Raw genomic sequence first — 22,327 nt, 5'->3', positions numbered from 1 at the left:
TTGTGGGAATAACGCCATTTTTCAGCACGTGATAGGCTATACATGGCGGCCAGTATAAATAGTGGCATAAGAAACTGGAGAAAACCTCGGGAAGAGCCACCGACTCACGAGAGGCTAATGGCAACCTTTCTCATATACACACATAGACCGACCCCGAGACCCGAACCACGTGGATCGAGATGAGATGGCAGTGATTGGTAAAGTCGAGCGCTTTAGAACACTCGGCCATCCGGGTTCCCGTTTAATTCCATGTAGTTTAAAATTAGCATTTAAAACCTTAATACTTACGTGTAAATTCTTCATTTCTTTTAAGGTATGTCACCTGCTGTGATACATCGCCAGCATTGAAAATTATTTTCTGTCGGAAACGTGTCATGCCGTTTTCATAGATTTGTATGTTTTGAGTTTAAATGAATGCAGCCGGTGTTACTATCCATCAAAAATAATAGTAATACAAAGTTTATGTAAGTAACAACTCAGATTTCGTTAGAGATTTTCAATCACAAATACATAAAAGTAGCTAGAAATACGAGGCCTCCAAAGTTGTATATTAAAACTTGCTGGTACTCTGTGACATGTGAATGGTTTTAAGATTGTTCTTTTTGAATTATTTTTAGGCAGCCATAGTCAAAAAAATTTCCTTAATGTTATTTCGTCTGTTTTGCTTTAATTTGGTTTCGTTAGATGCCTCAAGGAGCAAATCTGAGCAGCTTTGATCATTAATGAAATTGTAAAGCCGATGTAATAAGCCTTTCCCAAAGAATTTATTAATTTCTTAGAATTAGTTCGAAGATGAAAAATACCATGGCACATGCTCATAGGTAGAGAAAAAAATAATGAACAGATCACAGCAAACAAACAAAAAACCCCAACCATGTTGCCACTTTCACATGGACGTAAGCTTATGGTGCTTTAGGTTCGTTGATATTAGACACACACACACACACACACACACACACACACACACACACACACACACACACACACACACTGTTTACTCATATTCAGCGTGATGTTGTGAGTTTGACGCCATTTTCCAACAATAACAAGAAAAAAAAACTTCCATCTTTCAAATGCAATTAATATTACAGTACCTTCGGTTCTTTTATTTTCAGTCAAAACACACACACACACACACACACACACTCGTGCATGTATATACACAGGGCGTTTTTACTGCAGACGAGTTTCAAATATACACTTAACAGATCTTAATTTCCAAAACTTTGATACATCTAGTCCACAATCGTTAGATCACGCCTCTTTTTATTAGCGGATTGATTATTCAGATTGGTTTTACTGGGTTTAATGCCATTTTGCAGCACATGATTGGTATATATATGAACGCTAAATTGATACACTTTGGATGACCATATGCAAATATAATACTTGTACATACATTTGCATACATATTCCACGCAAACTAGACCAGCAAGTAGATCATCGCTTCTTTTGTTTTTTTCTGACACTACCGGTAATGTCAGGGGAGAAAAAAGAAGAAAAGGCGGAGATCTACTTGTTGGTCTAAAAAGCAAACGTGCATCTACATACATGTATTTGAATAAGATCACATCAAATGCTAAATTCATAAACATAAGATAATGTTACTTACTTCCAAACACACATGCATACCATATACATGTGAGATAAAGAGGACAAAATAGAAGGTATGATGCGAGAAAGTGACGTGATAACTAACATACTTCTGGTCCAGTAATATTCAGGGAACATAATATTCCTGATAAACTCCATTTGTCAATAAATCGAACAAGGTCAGATCCATAAGGACATAGAACACAATTAATTTTACTCTATGTTCTCTACATTTGTTTCTCAATACTTCTTAAATCCCTAAAAAATGCATAAATATAACTCTTCTGTCACCACCAAAATGAGAGGAAGAAATATTCTAAAAATAGACTTGAACTACATCTATTGGTACTGAACTGGATGTACTAATTGTGACCTGATTCCTGACAGGCCCAATTTGTTATGGCCAATTTTAGTCAAACTTTTATATTTGCATGCCACACCTATTTCAATTTTATACATGAAGTCTTTTTGAATTTTATTACAAACAAGACACGTGACACCTTTCAGAAAGTGTGTAGTGCTGGTGTTCCACAGGGTGCAAGTTTTGGTCCAAGTGCTCTTGAGAAACCAAAACTTAATTTGCTATATCTTCCTTAATTATAAGAATTTTTCAATGCAATGAAAACCTGAATGTACAAGGCCTCTCTGAGAATATGTTTACAATTTGAAATTATTGATAAAGGAAATTTAAATAAACATTTAAATTTTAAAAACTACATTTTATTGAAAATATAAATTTTCCTACAAGTTTTAAAATTCAGTTTGACAAATTTTAGACAGCAAAGTTGACTAATACATGGTATTTAAAACAAATGGTAGCTTAAGTCTGTACAAGTGATATCATTTTTCCCAGGGTTAGTGAAGCAACACAGCTCATAGTGATTTTGGCAGCAAACCGCAATATGCCTGTCCAGATGCATATAGGTGTAGACACTAAAGAAACAGTGACAGGTGCTATGTTCCACATATTGTGTCAGGTACGTAGGCAGTTGTTTGTATAAGTAATAGCGCACTCAGATTTAAAGTTCGGATGGGACCACTACCATGTTGTATAGCAAAAATGCATTCCATTTCAATGTCAATAACTACAAAAGGTGACAATGGGATAGGAAAATACAGTTTCTAGGGAGGCTCTACCTTACTGAAAAATGGTGTTATTCTCTCTCATGAAGACCTAAGCCATGTCTTTGTGGTGCTATATATCAGTGTGGTGATATGAACTAATCATGGTCACTTATGACAGTACACTTCACATGTCCTTATGAAACCTTGCTATCACCACCGGACTACTGGAGAGCTTCCAAACTGATCCAACTCTAACATTTTGTTCCAGATACAATGTTAGACCTGAAAAGATATAACATGTCTCACTTGATTCTAGAAAACAGTAAGATGTAGGTAAATGAATTTAAAATGTGTTCGATATGGTGATTTCAAAATAACATTAAGGTTGCAAGCATGGGAAAAATATTAAACATGACAGACTGACACTCAAAAAGGTGAAGCGATGACAATGTATTAAAGTGATAAATTTATCCTAAAAATATATGGGGTTTCTAGAAGCATATTTAGCCATTTACAGGTTAAATAGCAAATCAGGTAGACTATGTATCATACAGTTTAAGGCAATGTTGGGGCTGTGAGGTTTGATGATTGGTGCAAACATTAGTACATACCAGTATACAGGAAAGTCAAGCGACAATGTAATAAATTAAAATATATGACTATAAGCGATCTTATTCATGAGGGAAATAACAATTTTGGATATTGCAGATGAATACAGCAAAATGTGGCCACACAGATCAACTATAGATACCAATAAATCCTATATCGTCAACTAAATGTGAAATTCTGATCCCCAAAACGTGAAAACCAGGATGGACATTTACATATGTGGGACATATACAATGTACTTCTTAAGATCAAATGTGCAAACAAAATTCAAATGATCTGTTTCAACATTTATCATTAAGAGTGTTGGTTACCAATTATTAAACTCAATGATTCAATGGAATCAGATATCAGCTGATGCTACAATACTGCACACTGTCATAGTACTAAATTGAAATATGTTATCATACATAGGCCTACTCATGATGAAAATAACATTTTGGGATATTTTCAGCGCACACAGCCAGAAATGGGCCTTACAGATTCACTATATGTACAATGTCAGCCTATATGATGTACTGAATGTGAACGTTTGATCCCAAACATTCTAAAATATATGAATATTTGTTCATGTGGGATATGTAGCTATCGCAAAATCAGTTGTACAAAGTTGAATTCAAATAATCTGTTTGAATATTTCTTATGCAATCTTTAGAGTGTCAGTTAACAAATATTATTAGTAATTAATAATGCATAAAGCAAGATGGATCATCAGCATTCCCATAACATCATATAGGCCACAATGCTGCACTACACCAATCAATATCGTAACCAAACTGAACAATACAATGGAATGCATTTTGTGTTCAGCTTATATTATTTTGCTGTTTTCTTACATCCAAGGGTAATATACATGGGGAAAGTATATTTTATCCCTTTGAATTGTATTTCATTCTGGGACAGTTTAAAATGATTTAGTAGAGAACTTGACTAGGTTCTAGTATAAAGTTTTCATCTCTGTCCTCTCACTAAATACCCTATAACTATGTTTGTAAAAAATTACTGAAGGCCATACAAGCAGATATGTGTTACTCAGGAAGTGACCCCATGATAAACTCATAAATTAACTGCTTGGACCCCTAATAAATACTTTGAATGACCAATACAAACTGGAATTTTGTCTTCGTGTATTTTAAATGATGGTCTCATTTTGACTTACAAAGATATTTTCTCTGACAAAATTTGACAAATATCCAACATTGGAACTTATATATGGTGTAGGAATATTTACATGCTGATATCATTTAATATCATTTCAACAAATATTATATATTTTGGAGTAAATGTTTTAATTTTTTATACTTCTTTTTAAATTTCATTTAAATTTTTCAAAATAAAACTTAACTTTTTATTTCTAATTTCATTCTACTGTTTTTCAAAGTCAATATACATAACATATTGAAATTTCATGTGTCGTTCATTAATAATAAAGATTTAATACCAGTTTAATCTTTACTCAAATACTGCACTGACAGGACATAGCACAATTAATTTTGTTATATGTTCTCTACATTTGGTTCTCGAGGCTGACATTTCCACTGTGTGACAATCAGTACAAATCATATGTTAATCTAAAAATACCTTCACGGTGAAGTTCTTGCCAAAGGTTTTTTTGAGAGGCTGGACTGTCAACAGAGCAGTATGTAAACAGAACACATATTTCACTTCCGGATCATCACCATGGCCTTATTACTGACTATGCACTATCGCCGAAATACACATGGAAAACCACACCTGAGCTCATATTCTCAAGAATAAACAATGACCTTTAAATCCCTATCAAAATCGCATAAATATAACTCTTCTATCACCATGACAATGAGAGAGGAATAAATGTTCTAACAATAGACTAGAACTACCTTTGTGAGTACCGAACTGGAAGTACTGAGACCTGATTATATAATCATCGGTTACTATCTTCCATTTGGATCTGGTTAGAAGAAAAGAGAACAAAATGCTAAATTTGAACAAGAGGTTTACTTTAATTGAACTGGTACCTCACCAAAGTGAGGCTTCAAAGAATGGTCTATAGACTCATTAAATGTTCCTCTCCACGGTAATCTTTAGTAAAAGGCGAAAGATTAATACGATGTGAAGAGAAACCAGAGTAATCATTATACTTTCACGCTTTATTTTGAAGAGAAATAGTTTGAACTTTCCAAATGCTTTTGTAAAGACGATAGTGGAATGGTTATGTCTACAAAGATCCAAAAGGGTCATAGTTTTCAATATACAGTGTCATTTTGCTATTGGCTATTTTGAATTTCAGTGAAACCCATTTATTTTCTTTATACTGGTAGAAAGGATACTAATTAATATTTCTATATTTCTTGTCGTGGAAAAGGCAGGGGGAGTTAATTTGACAGTAAAAGGGATGTAATCCACATTCGTTAGATGTTCGAGTTATCGAGATGGATTATAACTACCTATTTATACATCAGGAAAAGATTACTAATTTGGAAAAAAATAACAGGTGTTTTATTCATATAGGAAATCAAAATTTACTTGAAGAAAAAAAATTCCATTTTAGATTAATGCAACGTGTGGATGTTTCAGATGTTTGGGATATCATCTGTCTTCTCCGAGGAGAGCAATGTAGACCTTAAACCTGGCATATGTACTAGCAAACTAGGGTATGTTATACCAAGCTTAGACCATTAACTGTCTTTATTGCGTTTGGTACAATTCCAATAGGTGGTCCACACATGGTTAAGTAAAGATTCAGACATGTTTAGGCTGCCGTTAATGAAATTGAGTCGCAATTATTACTTCCGGATCAGTACCCACAAAAGTAGTCCCAGTCTATATTTAGAGCATTGTTTCCTCTCTCGTTTCGGTAGTGGTACGCAGCTTAGATTTCGGCTTTTGAGGTATAGATTTCAGGAAAATTAAATTGAAAACTCTTTGTAAAATGAGCATCAATGAGTTTCTCTTCCTACTGCTAAAACTGTTAGATCCAACTCGCAAAAAAGGCGCATAACATATTCCCATGTTGTTGTTGTGGGAATAACGCCATTTTTCAGCACGTGATAGGCTATACATGGCGGCCAGTATAAATAGTGGCATAAGAAACTGGAGAAAACCTCGGGAAGAGCCACCGACTCACGAGAGGCTAATGGCAACCTTTCTCATATACACACATAGACCGACCCCGAGACCCGAACCACGTGGATCGAGATGAGATGGCAGTGATTGGTAAAGTCGAGCGCTTTAGAACACTCGGCCATCCGGGTTCCCGTTTAATTCCATGTAGTTTAAAATTAGCATTTAAAACCTTAATACTTACGTGTAAATTCTTCATTTCTTTTAAGGTATGTCACCTGCTGTGGTACATCGCCAGCATTGAAAATTATTTTCTGTCGGAAACGTGTCATGCCGTTTTCATAGATTTGTATGTTTTGAGTTTAAATGAATGCAGCCGGTGTTGCTATCCATCAAAAATAATAGTAATACAAAGTTTATGTAAGTAACAACTCAGATTTCGTTAGAGATTTTCAATCACAAATACATAAAAGTAGCTAGAAATACGAGGCCTCCAAAGTTGTATATTAAAACTTGCTGGTACTCTGTGACATGTGAATGGTTTTAAGATTGTTCTTTTTGAATTATTTTTAGGCAGCCATAGTCAAAAATATTTCCTTAATGTTATTTCGTCTGTTTTGCTTTAATTTGGTTTCGTTAGATGCCTCAAGGAGCAAATCTGAGCAGCTTTGATCATTAATGAAATTGTAAAGCCGATGTAATAAGCCTTTCCCAAAGAATTTATTAATTTCTTAGAATTAGTTCGAAGATGAAAAATACCATGGCACATGCTCATAGGTAGAGAAAAAAATAATGAACAGATCACAGCAAACAAACAAAAAACCCCAACCATGTTGCCACTTTCACATGGACGTAAGCTTATGGTGCTTTAGGTTCGTTGATATTAGACACACACACACACACACACACACACACACACACACACACACACACTGTTTACTCATATTCAGCGTGATGTTGTGAGTTTGACGCCATTTTCCAACAATAACAAGAAAAAAACAACTTCCATCTTTCAAATGCAATTAATATTACAGTACCTTCGGTTCTTTTATTTTCAGTCAAAACACACACACACACACACACACACACTCGTGCATGTATATACACAGGGCGTTTTTACTGCAGACGAGTTTCAAATATACACTTAACAGATCTTAATTTCCAAAACTTTGATACATCTAGTCCACAATCGTTAGATCACGCCTCTTTTTATTAGCGGATTGATTATTCAGATTGGTTTTACTGGGTTTAATGCCATTTTGCAGCACATGATTGGTATATATATGAACGCTAAATTGATACACTTTGGATGACCATATGCAAATATAATACTTGTACATACATTTGCATACATATTCCACGCAAACTAGACCAGCAAGTAGATCATCGCTTCTTTTGTTTTTTTCTGACACTACCGGTAATGTCAGGGGAGAAAAAAGAAGAAAAGGCGGAGATCTACTTGTTGGTCTAAAACGCAAACGTGCATCTACATATATGTATTTGAATAACATCACATCAAATCCTAAATTCATAAACATAAGATAATGTCACTTACTTCCAAACACACATGCATACCATATACATGTGAGATAAAGAGGACAAAATAGAAGGTATGATGCGAGAAAGTGACGTGATAACTAACATACTTCTGGTCCAATAATATTCAGGGAACATAATATTCCTGATAAACTCCATTTGTCAATAAATCGAACAAGGTCAGATCCATAAGGACATAGAACACAATTAATTTTACTCTATGTTCTCTACATTTGTTTCTCAATACTTCTTAAATCCCTAAAAAATGCATAAATATAACTCTTCTGTCACCACCAAAATGAGAGGAAGAAATATTCTAAAAATAGACTTGAACTACATCTATTGGTACTGAACTGGATGTACTAATTGTGACCTGATTCCTGACAGGCCCAATTTGTTATGGCCAATTTTAGTCAAACTTTTATATTTGCATGCCACACCTATTTCAATTTTATACATGAAGTCTTTTTGAATTTTATTACAAACAAGACACGTGACACCTTTCAGAAAGTGTGTAGTGCTGGTGTTCCACAGGGTGCAAGTTTTGGTCCAAGTGCTCTTGAGAAACCAAAACTTAATTTGCTATATCTTCCTTAATTATAAGAATTTTTCAATGCAATGAAAACCTGAATGTACAAGGCCTCTCTGAGAATATGTTTACAATTTGAAATTATTGATAAAGGAAATTTAAATAAACATTTAAATTTTAAAAACTACATTTTATTGAAAATATAAATTTTCCTACAAGTTTTAAAATTCAGTTTGACAAATTTTAGACAGCAAAGTTGACTAATACATGGTATTTAAAACAAATGGTAGCTTAATTCTGTACAAGTGATATCATTTTTCCCAGGGTTAGTGAAGCAACACAGCTCATAGTGATTTTGGCAGCAAACCGCAATATGCCTGTCCAGATGCATATAGGTGTAGACACTAAAGAAACAGTGACAGGTGCTATGTTCCACATATTGTGTCAGGTACGTAGGCAGTTGTTTGTATAAGTAATAGCGCACTCAGATTTAAAGTTCGGATGGGACCACTACCATGTTGTATAGCAAAAATGCATTCCATTTCAATGTCAATAGCTACAAAAGGTGACAATGGGATAGGAAAATACAGTTTCTAGGGAGGCTCTACCTTACTGAAAAATGGTGTTATTCTCTCTCATGAAGACCTAAGCCATGTCTTTGTGGTGCTATATATCAGTGTGGTGATATGAACTAATCATGGTCACTTATGACAGTACACTTCACATGTCCTTATGAAACCTTGCTATCACCACCGGACTACTGGAGAGCTTCCAAACTGATCCAACTCTAACATTTTGTTCCAGATACAATGTTAGACCTGAAAAGATATAACATGTCTCACTTGATTCTAGAAAACAGTAAGATGTAGGTAAGTGAATTTAAAATGTGTTCGATATGGTGATTTCAAAATAACATTAAGGTTGCAAGCATGGGAAAAATATTAAACATGACAGACTGACACTCAAAAAGGTGAAGCGATGATCATGTATTAAAGTGATAAATTCATCCTAAAAATATATGGGGTTTCTAGAAGCATATTTAGCCATTTACAGGTTAAATAACAAAACAGGTAGACTATGTATCATAAAGTTTAAGGTAATGTTGGGGCGGTGAGGTTTGATCATTGGTGCAAACATTAGTACATACCAGTATACAGGAAAGTCAAGCGACAATGTACTAAATTAAAATATATGACTATAAGCGATCTTATTCATGAGGGAAATAACAATTTTGGATATTGCAGATGAATACAGCAAAATGTGGCCACACAGATCAACTATATATACCAATAAATCCTATATCGTCAACTAAATGTGAAATTCTGATCCCCAAAACGTGAAAACCAGGATGGACATTTACATATGTGGGACATATACAATGTACTTCTTAAGATCAAACGTGCAAACAAAATTCAAATGATCTGTTTCAACATTTATCATTAAGAGTGTTGGTTACCAATTATTAAACTCAATGATTCAATGGAATCAGATATCAGCTGATGCTACAATACTGCACACTGTCATAGTACTAAATTGAAATATGTTATCATACATAGGCCTACTCATGATGAAAATAACATTTTGGGATATTTTCAGCGCACACAGCCAGAAATGGGCCTTACAGATTCACTGTATGTACAATGTCAGCCTATATGATGTACTGAATGTAAACGTTTGATCCCAAACATTCTAAAATATATGAATATTTGTTCATGTGGGATATGTAGCTATCGCAAAATCAGTTGTACAAAGTTAAATTCAAATAATCTGTTTGAATATTTCTTATGCAATCTTTAGAGTGTCAGTTAACAAATATTATTAGTAATTAATAATGCATAAAGCAAGATGGATCATCAGCATTCCCATAACATCATATAGGCCACAATGCTGCACTACACCAATCAATATCGTAACCAAACTGAACAATACAATGGAATGCATTTTGTGTTCAGCTTATATTATTTTGCTGTTTTCTTACATCCAAGGGTAATATACATGGGGAAAGTATATTGTATCCCTTTGAATTGTATTTCATTCTGGGACAGTTTAAAATGATTTAGTAGAGAACTTGACTAGGTTCTAGTATAAAGTTTTCATCTCTGTCCTCTCACTAAATACCCTATAACTATGTTTGTAAAAAATTACTGAAGGCCATACAAGCAGATATGTGTTACTCAGGAAGTGACCCCATGATAAACTCATAAATTAACTGCTTGGACCCCTAATAAATACTTTGAATGACCAATACAAATTGGAATTTTGTCTTCGTGTATTTTAAATGATGGTCTCATTTTGACTTACAAAGATATTTTCTCTGACAAAATTTGACAAATATCCAACATTGGAACTTATATATGGTGTAGGAATATTTACATGCTGATATCATTTAATATCATTTCAACAAATATTATATATTTTGGAGTAAATGTTTTAATTTTTTATACTTCTTTTTAAATTTCATTTAAATTTTTCAAAATAAAACTTAACTTTTTATTTCTAATTTCATTCTACTGTTTTTCAAAGTCAATATACATAACATATTGAAATTTCATGTGTCGTTCATTAATAATAAAGATTTAATACCAGTTTAATCTTTACTCAAATACTGCACTGACAGGACATAGCACAATTAATTTTGTTATATGTTCTCTACATTTGGTTCTCGAGACTGACATTTCCACTGTGTGACAATCAGTACAAATCATATGTTAATCTAAAAATACCTTCACGGTGAAGTTCTTGCCAAAGGTTTTTTTGAGAGGCTGGACTGTCAACAGAGCAGTATGTAAACAGAACACATATTTCACTTCCGGATCATCACCATGGCCTTATTACTGACTATGCACTATCGCCGAAATACACATGGAAAACCACACCTGAGCTCATATTCTCAAGAATAAACAATGACCTTTAAATCCCTATCAAAATCGCATAAATATAACTCTTCTATCACCATGACAATGAGAGAGGAATAAATGTTCTAACAATAGACTAGAACTACCTTTGTGAGTACCGAACTGGAAGTACTGAGACCTGATTATATAATCATCGGTTACTATCTTCCATTTGGATCTGGTTAGAAGAAAATTGAACAAAATGCTAAATTTGAACTGGAGGTTTACTTTAATTGAATTGGTACCTCACCAAAGTGAGGCTTCAAAGAATGGTCTATAGACTCATTAAATGTTCCTCTCCACGGTAATCTTTAGTAACTTATGTTGGCACCCCATGACTCCGTTCCTGCAGATGCTGGTAAAGAGTTGGAGGTGTCACCCTGTTTTTCGTTTGTAAAAGTCATGGTTTGTGATTTATGTATCCCCCGTCCTCCCATATGTAGATTCCATATGTGATATTGCTTTTTTTGTATTCATTTTGTTTTATATAAAAGTTTTAATTTTATTATTTTTTTTTATTATATTTGTATCTTTTTTTATTTTCTTTTTTTCTTTTTTTTTTGTTTGTTTTTGTTTTTTATTTATTTATTTATCTCTTTTTTCGTCAGGGTTGATCTTTGTTTCGTTTCGCCATATATCTCGAGTTGTCCCTGCATTCGGGTTCTGAGTTGTACTCCGTTCCCACTCGGTAGGCAGGTCGGTTTCCATTCTCAGGTCAATACTTGCAAACACTAGTGCTCGTGATTGTTTTCTTGCCTTGAACCCGACATGCTTGAAACTTAGGATCGTACTCGTTTTCCCTTTACGAAAGTTCAGGGTAAAAGTTTCCGTTCCCATCCCCATTTCGTTATCGTTATTATTTTTGAGTGACTTGCCATAGTCATTAAAGTCCGGTGTGGTGCTGTTTGTGTGTGTTGTGTTGTAACTGCATTTGATTTTGTGTATAGACTGGCAATATCTAGATCATATCTTAAGAGTTTTGGGTTAACTATCTAGTTTTCAGTAGTGGCACGGTAGACTTGGTTTTAGTCCCTGTGGTGTAGGTCTATCTGTACTTGGAGAATTGTTTGATTGATATCCCGGCTGGGGTGTAATTAATCATTGGTAGTCATTGTTCCAAGATTCGTGTGAACATCAGCTAGAAAGGATTTTACTGGGATAGTTTGGATTCAGGTTCATTATATGATGTATTGTTTAGGAGGTTAATCATATTTAGTTATAATTTCTTCCTTTTTTTGTTTGTTTTTTCTTATATATAAAAATGAAAATAGATGTATTCTTTTAAAAAATTGGACTTTTTAGTTTTGTTTTATTTTTATTTTGTGTGGTTTTGTGTGTTTGTGTATGCATGTACGCAGTTTACTTTGTTGTTGTGCATACTTATCTGCTTATTGTTGGGTTCCTATAGATAGAAATGATGTGTGTGGGCTGGTTAGGTTATTGTATTTTTTTTTCGTTGGGATTTTGTACAGACAGGACCTTCATGGACTCTATTTAGACAGTCTCTTTCCTCGACTTTATCCAGCAGGCCATATCTGTTTAGCGAGCGTTGCATATTCTGGTGGGTCTTTGTTTATTTTGTGTTTAGGGGGGAGGGGGTATCAGTTACAGATGTGTTGACTGAGATTCCCTTGGGATAAACTCTTGAAGAGAGTTAATTCTCTAGCCCTCACATCTGTTTCTGTTATATGCCTATAGCTATATTCGCTAGTCGGGATGAAATAGTTGTTTTTGTAGTATGGCCAGGTTTACCGTACATGTATAGGTGGAGGGATTGGATTTGCACAAAATAAGACAGTCACAGCGGGAGATGGTGGGGTTCCATTGGGATAAACTCCTTAATAGGGTTTTTGCCTACCGCCTCCTCTGTGTACTGTTTCTGTGTTGTTTAATTTCGTAATTGGTTGATAAATGGTTTTGGTGGTGAATTTTTTATATAATGGTAGACAGTCCTGATTATAGTTAGTTTGTGATCGCAGGATGGGGTTTTGGGTTTCCGTTGGGATAAACTCTTTAATAGAGTTATGCCCGCTGCCCCTTCTGCCTACTGTTTCAATGTATGCGTGTGTGTATGTGTTAGTTCTTTGTACATGTTGGATGTTATTCGGATGGCTTGGTAGTCCATATTTTATCGTTTCTAATTTGCACGATATTATTTATGTATTGAATTATCTCATCATATAAGTTTTTATCCTCTATGTTGTCCGTGTACAATAATTGTTTTGTCTGGAAATTCCCTATTGAATTTTTTATTTCCTGTTTAATGGCATCCCTTTGTGTTTTTGTATTTGGACAATATAAAATTAGATGTCGTTTGCTATCGTATTGAGTGTTGCATAAGATACATTGTGGTATGGATGGGACGATTTTCCTAAAGAAGGCTTTTTCTCCTGTCCACCATGCATCGTGTAGGTATAGATATAATCTTGTTTGAGTGTTGGTGTTTTTTATTTTACCCCATTTCTCCCAGATTGGTTTCCAGTTTAGGTCTGGGTGTAGATGTTCTATTTGTGTTTTGTGTTGGTTTGTATAAATGTTATGTAAGTATCCGTATGTTTTTTCTTCCTGTAAGCTCCATATTTCTTTGTTAATTCTGTATTCTATGATTGTGTTTTTTATTTTATATGCGATGTTTGGGGGTTTGAGTTTCTTTGTTAGTTTGTTATTTTTATATATTTCTGGGAAATTATTTAAGATATATCCAAAGAAATAAACATATATGTTTTTCCATGGTCTTCCGTCCAGGTTTTGTAATTTTTGTATTCTGTTAATGATGTTTGCCTTTTGTTTGATAGCAAGAATAGGGATGTTAAGCCCCCCTTTCTTGTTTTCTCTTTGCAGTGTCTGTTTACTTAGTTTGTGTATTTTCCCATTCCATATGAACTGGTATATTACCTTTTCGAATTTCCTAATGTACTGCATATCAAAGTCTATAACACTAAACTCATACCATATGTTACTAAAAAGGTATGTTTTAGCTATGTGGGCTCTGTCGATAAGGTTAAAATACAGCGAGCTCCACAAAAGTAATTGTCTTTTTAGTTTGTTTAGTACATTTAGGTAGTTTAAGTGTTTCGCGTTTTTTCCAAAAATAATGCCGAGTGTTTTAACGTGTTTCTTTATTTTGTCAGGTGGTAAACCTGGATAGTTTCCACGCCAGTTCCCGAGTAACAAGATTTCGGTTTTCCCATCGTTTATCTGGGATCCGGATGCTTTTCCATAGTTGTAGTATTCTTGCATTAGATGTTTATATGAGGTTGTGTCTTTTATAAAATTGGTACAGTCATCCGCGTGCTGTAGCATCTTTATTTCTTCTTTTAGGTTAGGAATATGTATCCCTCTGATGTTTTCATTGCTCTGTATTTTGATTCTTAGCGCTTCGATGCCCATTACATAGAGTAACATGGATAAAGGGCATCCCTGTCTCACCGATCTCTCTATCGGGAATTTGTTTGTAATCGCGCCATTAGTTTGTACTACTGCTGATATGTTGTTATATAGGATTTCTATCCACTCTTTATAAATCGGTCCAAAATTAAAACGCTTTAGGATTTCAGTTATGTAATTTTTTTCAACCCTATCGAAAGCCTTTTCTTGATCTATTAGGATCATCGCTCCGGTATCCTTTTGGCTCTCAATAAAGTCTATAATGGTTTTGATTGATAAGGTGTTGTCTAGAATATTTTTGTCATCACCTCCGCATGTTTGATTTATATTGATTATATCGTTGAGTGTAGTGGTGGTTCTACTGGCCAGTATTTTACTTAGTACTTTATAATCTGTGTTTAGTAGAGTGATTGGTCGCCAATTTGTTAATTCATTGGCATTCCCTTTGTTTTTGTAAATTAGCGTGATTAGTCCTTGTTTCATGCTTGGGGACATTTCTTTTTGTTTGAAAATTTCCTTGAAGATCTTACATAATAATGGTGCTAGTAGTTTTTGGAAAGTCTTATAGAATTCAGCGGTTAGGCCGTCTAATCCCGGGGATTTATCCTTGTTTAGTTGGTTGATTGCGTTTATTATTTCTTGTTCCGTGATGGGGTTTTCGCATAGGTCTGTATTCTCCTGGCTTAGTTTCGGAAAGTTTACATTTTCCATGTAATGTGTTATATTTGATGTTGGTATTTTTTGTGATTGGTATAGATTTGCATAAAATTTATGTATATAGTCTAGTATTTCTGTTTTATGTTTTAGGACTTTTTCTCCTTCTTTTAATTCTGTGATGCTTCGTTCCAAACCTTTTCTAATCTCCTCTTTCCTATATAGGTGCCTCCCTTCTTTGTAAATGTAGTGGAATTTACCAGCTCTGAGTCTATTTCCTATTTCTTCTTTTTCTTTCAGTGTATGTAGGACGCTTTTTGCCGTTTGTATATCTTTGTTTGTGGATTCAGGGTGGTGGATAATATAATGACATTCCCTCTCAATGTACATTTTGTTTTTTGCTATGGAGAGTGCATATGATTGGGAGATATTTTTAATATCCTTTTTTTTTTGTTCCCATTCTTCTATTATATTATTGCAGTGTATATCGTGGTTGGTCAAAATATGGGCAATTTCCTGCTGGTATGTTTCCAGCTGTAGTAACTGATTGTTTAATTTCCATTGTCCCCTTCCCCACTTGTGTGGGTTTCGGGTTTTTATTACTACAGAAGTAGCATTATGGTCCGCTAGTTTAAAAGGGAGGATTTCAGAGTTTATTATATTTTCCTTGTTTTGGTCATCTACATATATTCTGTCTAGTCTCGAGGCTCCATCGTTTTTATAGTGATATGTAAATTGATTCCCTTTTGGATTTTTGAATCTGTATGAATCTGTTAGTGAGTGTTCCTCTATCAGGTTGGATACGGTGGGGGCAAGTTCTTTGTCAAATTCAGACATTCCTCCCTTCCGGTCCAGGTCTGATATAGTGCAGTTAAAATCTCCAGCTATCAACATGTGTTCGAGGTTGAATTCTCTTAGGTATTCTTGTAAGGTTTGGTAGTAGTGTCTCCTATGTGTTTTATTTCCTGGTGCATATATGTTAATTATGTGTATGCTGTTAATAAAAATGTGTAATACCCTACCTTTTAGTGTGTCGGGTATGTTGTAGTTTTTCCATTTATTATTTTTTATGTTTTTATTTAATATAACAGCTACCCCTGATCTTGGGTTAATTAGGTCTTTTTGTACTATGAGTGTAGCATCCAAATTGTTTTCCAGGTATTGTATTACTTGAATGTTTATGTCGTGTATTTCCTGTAATAGGATAATGTGATAATTTCTTGCAAAATGTACGAGTTGTTTGGCTTTATCATGGTTTAGTCCATTACAATTTAGAGATAGAATGCGTATTTCTTGCTCCATTTCCATAGAAAAAGAATGTAAGGGTTACTGAGGGTTTATTCTGCATTATGAGTTTTGGCAGTGGTTGTGTGTGGTGGCTTGTTAGCGGTTATGGCTTTTGGTTGGTGTTTTAGTTATTGTTTTGTATTTTGTTGGTGTAGTGTTTGGGTGATCCTTGTTTTTGGTGGTTGTTGTATTTATGTGCTTGGTTGATAGTGCTGCTTCTTGTTGTTGGTGCTGCTTCTTGCTCTTGTGCGGGCATATGAGTTTTGCTGGTTGTTGCACGCTGATTTCGTGTGAGGCTGCTTTTGACGATTTTGGTGGGGTCTGATATAGGTTGTTTTCCTCTTTGTTGTTCCTTGTCATTGTTTTTTGGGGGCCTGGTTCCATTTAATTCGGATTGCTTGGTTTAAAGGCGAAAGATTAATACGATGTGAAGAGAAACCAGAGTAATCATTATACTTTCACGCTTTATTTTGAAGAGAAATAGTTTGAACTTTCCAAATGCTTTTGTAAAGACGATAGTGGAATGGTGATGTCTACAAAGATCCAAAAGGGTCATAGTTTTCAATATACAGTGTCATTTTGCTATTGGCTATTTTGAATTTCAGTGAAACCCATTTATTTTCTTTATACTGGTAGAAAGGATACTAATTAATATTTCTATATTTCTTGTCGTGGAAAAGGCAGGGGGAGTTAATTTGACAGTAAAAGGGATGTAATCCACATTCGTTAGATGTTCGAGTTATCGAGATGGATTATAACTACCTATTTATACATCAGGAAAAGATTACTAATTTGGAAAAAAATAACAGGTGTTTTATTCGTATAGGAAATCAAAATTTACTTGAAGAAAAAAAATTCCATTTTAGATTAATGCAACGTGTGGATGTTTCAGATGTTTGGGATATCATCTGTCTTCTCCGAGGAGAGCAATGTAGACCTTAAACCTGGCATATGTACTAGCAAACTAGGGTATGTTATACCAAGCTTAGACCATTAACTGTCTTTATTGCGTTTGGTACAATTCCAATAGGTGGTCCACACATGGTTAAGTAAAGATTCAGACATGTTTAGGCTGCCGTTAATGAAATTGAGTCGCAATTATTACTTCCGGATCAGTACCAACAAAAGTAGTCCCAGTCTATATTTAGAGCATTGTTTCCTCTCTCGTTTCGGTAGTGGTACGCAGCTTAGATTTCGGCTTTTGAGGTATAGATTTCAGGAAAATTAAATTGAAAACTCTTTGTAAAATGAGCATCAATGAGTTTCTCTTCCTACTGCTAAAACTGCTTCTCTGTTAGATCCAACTCGCAAAAAAGGCGCATAACATATTCCCATGTTGTTGTTGTGGGAATAACGCCATTTTTCAGCACGTGATAGGCTATACATGGCGGCCAGTATAAATAGTGGCATAAGAAACTGGAGAAAACCTCGATAAGAGCCACCGACTCACGAGAGGCTAATGGCAACCTTTCTCATATACACACATAGACCGACCCCGAGACCCGAACCACGTGAATCGAGATGAGATGGCAGTGATTGGTAAAGTCGAGCGCTTTAGAACACTCGGCCATCCGGGTTCCCGTTTAATTCCATGTAGTTTAAAATTAGCATTTAAAACCTTAATACTTACGTGTAAATTCTTCATTTCTTTTAAGATATGTCACCTGCTGTGATACATCGCCAGCATTGAAAATTATTTTCTGTCGGAAACGTGTCATGCCGTTTTCATAGATTTGTATGTTTTGAGTTTAAATGAATGCAGCCTGTGTTACTATCCATCAAAAATAATAGTAATACAAAGTTTATGTAAGTAACAACTCAGATTTCGTTAGAGATTTTCAATCACAAACACATAAAAATAGCTAGAAATACGAGGCCTCCAAAGCTGTATATTAAAACTTGCTGCTACTCTGTGACATGTGAATGGTTTTAAGATTGTTCTTTTTGAATTATTTTTAGGCAGCCATAGTCAAAAAAAAATCCTTAATGTTATTTCGTCTGTTTTGCTTTAATTTGGTTTCGATAGATGCCTCAAGGAGCAAATCTGAGCAGCTTGGATCATTAATGAAATTGTAAAGCCGATGTAATAAGCCTTTCCCAAAGAATTTATTAATTTCTTAGAATTAGTTCGAAGATGAAAAATACCATGGCATATGCTCATAGGTAGAGAAAAAAATAATGAACAGATCACAACAAACAAACAAAAAACCCCAACCATGTTGCCACTTTCACATGGACGTAAGCTTATGGTGCTTTAGGTTCGTTGATTTTAGACACACACACACACACACACACACACACACACACACACACACACACACTGTTTACTCAGATTCAGCGTGATGTTGTGAGTTTGACGCCATTTTCCAACAATAACAAGAAAAAACAACTTGCATCTTTCAAATGCAATTTATATTACAGTACCTTCGGTTCTTTGATTTTCAGTCAAAACACACACACACACACACACTCGTGCATGTATATACACAGGGCGTTTTTACTGCAGACGAGTTTCAAATATACACTTAACAGATCTTAATTTCCAAAACTTTGATACATCTAGTCCACAATCGTTAGATCACGCCTCTTTTTATTAGCGGATTGATTATTCAGATTGGTTTTACTGGGTTTAATGCCATTTTGCAGCACATGATTGGTATATATATGAACGCTAAATTGATACACTTTGGATGACCATATGCAAATATAATACTTGTACATACATTTGCATACATATTCCACGCAAACTAGACCAGCAAGTAGATCATCGCTTCTTTTGTTTTTTTCTGACACTACCGGTAATGTCAGGGGAGAAAAAAGAAGAAAAGGCGGAGATCTACTTGTTGGTCTAAAACGCAAACGTGCATCTACATATATGTATTTGAATAACATCACATCAAATGCTAAATTCATAAACATAAGATAATGTCACTTACTTCCAAACACACATGCATACCATATACATGTGAGATAAAGAGGACAAAATAGAAGGTATGATGCGAGAAAGTGACGTGATAACTAACATACTTCTGGTCCAATAATATTCAGGGAACATAATATTCCTGATAAACTCCATTTGTCAATAAATCGAACAAGGTCAGATCCATAAGGACATAGAACACAATTAATTTTACTCTATGTCCTCTACATTTGTTTCTCAATACTTCTTAAATCCCTAAAAAATGCACAAATATAACTCTTCTGTCACCACCAAAATGAGAGGAAGAAATATTCTAAAAATAGACTTGAACTACATCTATTGTTACTGAACTGGATGTACTAATTGTGACCTGATTCCTGACAGGCCCAATTTGTTATGGCCAATTTTAGTCAAACTTTTATATTTGCATGCCACACCTATTTCAATTTTATACATGAAGTCTTTTTGAATTTTATTACAAACAAGACACGTGACACCATTCAGAAAGTTTGTAGTGCTGGTGTTCCACAGGGTGTAAGTTTTGGTCCAAGTGCTGTTGAGAAACCAAAACTTAATTTGCTATATCTTCCTCAATTATAAAAATTTTTCAATGCAATGAAAACCTGAATGTACAAGGCCTCTCTGAGAATATGTTTACAATTTGAAATTATTGATAAAGGAAATTTAAATAAACATTTAAATTTTAAAAACTACATTTTATTGAAAATATAAATTTTCCTACAAGTTTTAAAATTCAGTTTGACAAATTTTAGACAGCAAAGTTGACTAATACATGGTATTTAAAACAAATGGTAGCTTAAGTCTGTACAAGTGATATCATTTTTCCCAGGGGTAGCGAAGCAACACAGCTCATAGTGATTTTGGCAGCAAACCGCAATATGCCTGTCCAGATGCATATAGGTGTAGACACTAAAGAAACAGTGACAGGTGCTATGTTCCACATATTGTGTCAGGTACGTAGGCAGTTGTTTGTATAAGTAATAGCGCACTCAGATTTAAAGTTCGGATGGGACCACTACCATGTTGTATAGCAAAAATGCATTCCATTTCAATGTCAATAACTACAAAAGGTGACAATGGGATAGGAAAATACAGTTTCTAGGGAGGCTCTACCTTACTGAAAAATGGTGTTATTCTCTCTCATGAAGACCTAAGCCATGTCTTTGTGGTGCTATATATCAGTGTGGTGATATGAACTAATCATGGTCACTTATGACAGTACACTTCACATGTCCTTATGAAACCTTGCTATCACCACCGGACTACTGGAGAGCTTCCAAACTGATCCAACTCTAACATTTTGTTCCAGATACAATGTTAGACCTGAAAAGATATAACATGTCTCACTTGATTCTAGAAAACAGTAAGATGTAGGTAAGTGAATTTAAAATGTGTTCGATATGGTGATTTCAAAATAACATTAAGGTTGCAAGCATGGGAAAAATATTAAACATGACAGACTGACACTCAAAAAGGTGAAGCGATGATCATGTATTAAAGTGATAAATTCATCCTAAAAATATATGGGGTTTCTAGAAGCATATTTAGCCATTTACAGGTTAAATAACAAAACAGGTAGACTATGTATCATAAAGTTTAAGGTAATGTTGGGGCGGTGAGGTTTGATCATTGGTGCAAACATTAGTACATACCAGTATACAGGAAAGTCAAGCGACAATGTACTAAATTAAAATATATGACTATAAGCAATCTTATTCATGAGGGAAATAACAATTTTGGATATTGCAGATGAATACAGCAAAATGTGGCCACACAGATCAACTATATATACCAATAAATCCTATATCGTCAACTAAATGTGAAATTCTGATCCCCAAAACGTGAAAACCAGGATGGACATTTACATATGTGGGACATATACAATGTACTTCTTAAGATCAAACGTGCAAACAAAATTCAAATGATCTGTTTCAACATTTATCATTAAGAGTGTTGGTTACCAATTATTAAACTCAATGATTCAATGGAATCAGATATCAGCTGATGCTACAATACTGCACACTGTCATAGTACTAAATTGAAATATGTTATCATACATAGGCCTACTCATGATGAAAATAACATTTTGGGATATTTTCAGCGCACACAGCCAGAAATGGGCCTTACAGATTCACTGTATGTACAATGTCAGCCTATATGATGTACTGAATGTAAACGTTTGATCCCAAACATTCTAAAATATATGAATATTTGTTCATGTGGGATATGTAGCTATCGCAAAATCAGTTGTACAAAGTTAAATTCAAATAATCTGTTTGAATATTTCTTATGCAATCTTTAGAGTGTCAGTTAACAAATATTATTAGTAATTAATAATGCATAAAGCAAGATGGATCATCAGCATTCCCATAACATCATATAGGCCACAATGCTGCACTACACCAATCAATATCGTAACCAAACTGAACAATACAATGGAATGCATTTTGTGTTCAGCTTATATTATTTTGCTGTTTTCTTACATCCAAGGGTAATATACATGGGGAAAGTATATTTTATCCCTTTGAATTGTATTTCATTCTGGGACAGTTTAAAATGATTTAGTAGAGAACTTGACTAGGTTCTAGTATAAAGTTTTCATCTCTGTCCTCTCACTAAATACCCTATAACTATGTTTGTAAAAAATTACTGAAGGCCATACAAGCAGATATGTGTTACTCAGGAAGTGACCCCATGATAAACTCATAAATTAACTGCTTGGACCCCTAATAAATACTTTGAATGACCAATACAAATTGGAATTTTGTCTTCGTGTATTTTAAATGATGGTCT

General features: G+C 34.5%; 1 non-coding gene across 1 annotated transcript; it reads right to left on the bottom strand.

Moving 5' to 3' along the window:
• Nucleotides 1–5,259: 5,259 nt before the first annotated feature.
• LOC149776865 (U5 spliceosomal RNA) lies at nucleotides 5,260–5,375 on the bottom strand. The gene has a single exon (XR_016416400.1). It is a non-coding gene; the product is annotated as a U5 spliceosomal RNA (small nuclear RNA).
• Between the last annotated feature and the right edge of the window lie 16,952 nt (nucleotides 5,376–22,327).

This window comes from Sinohyriopsis cumingii, chromosome 18, assembly GCF_028554795.1.
Source record: "Sinohyriopsis cumingii isolate HCF-2022 chromosome 18, ASM2855479v2, whole genome shotgun sequence".
NCBI classification, from domain to species: Eukaryota; Metazoa; Mollusca; class Bivalvia; order Unionida; family Unionidae; genus Sinohyriopsis; species Sinohyriopsis cumingii.
This window is presented reverse-complemented; position numbering and strand designations above follow the sequence as displayed.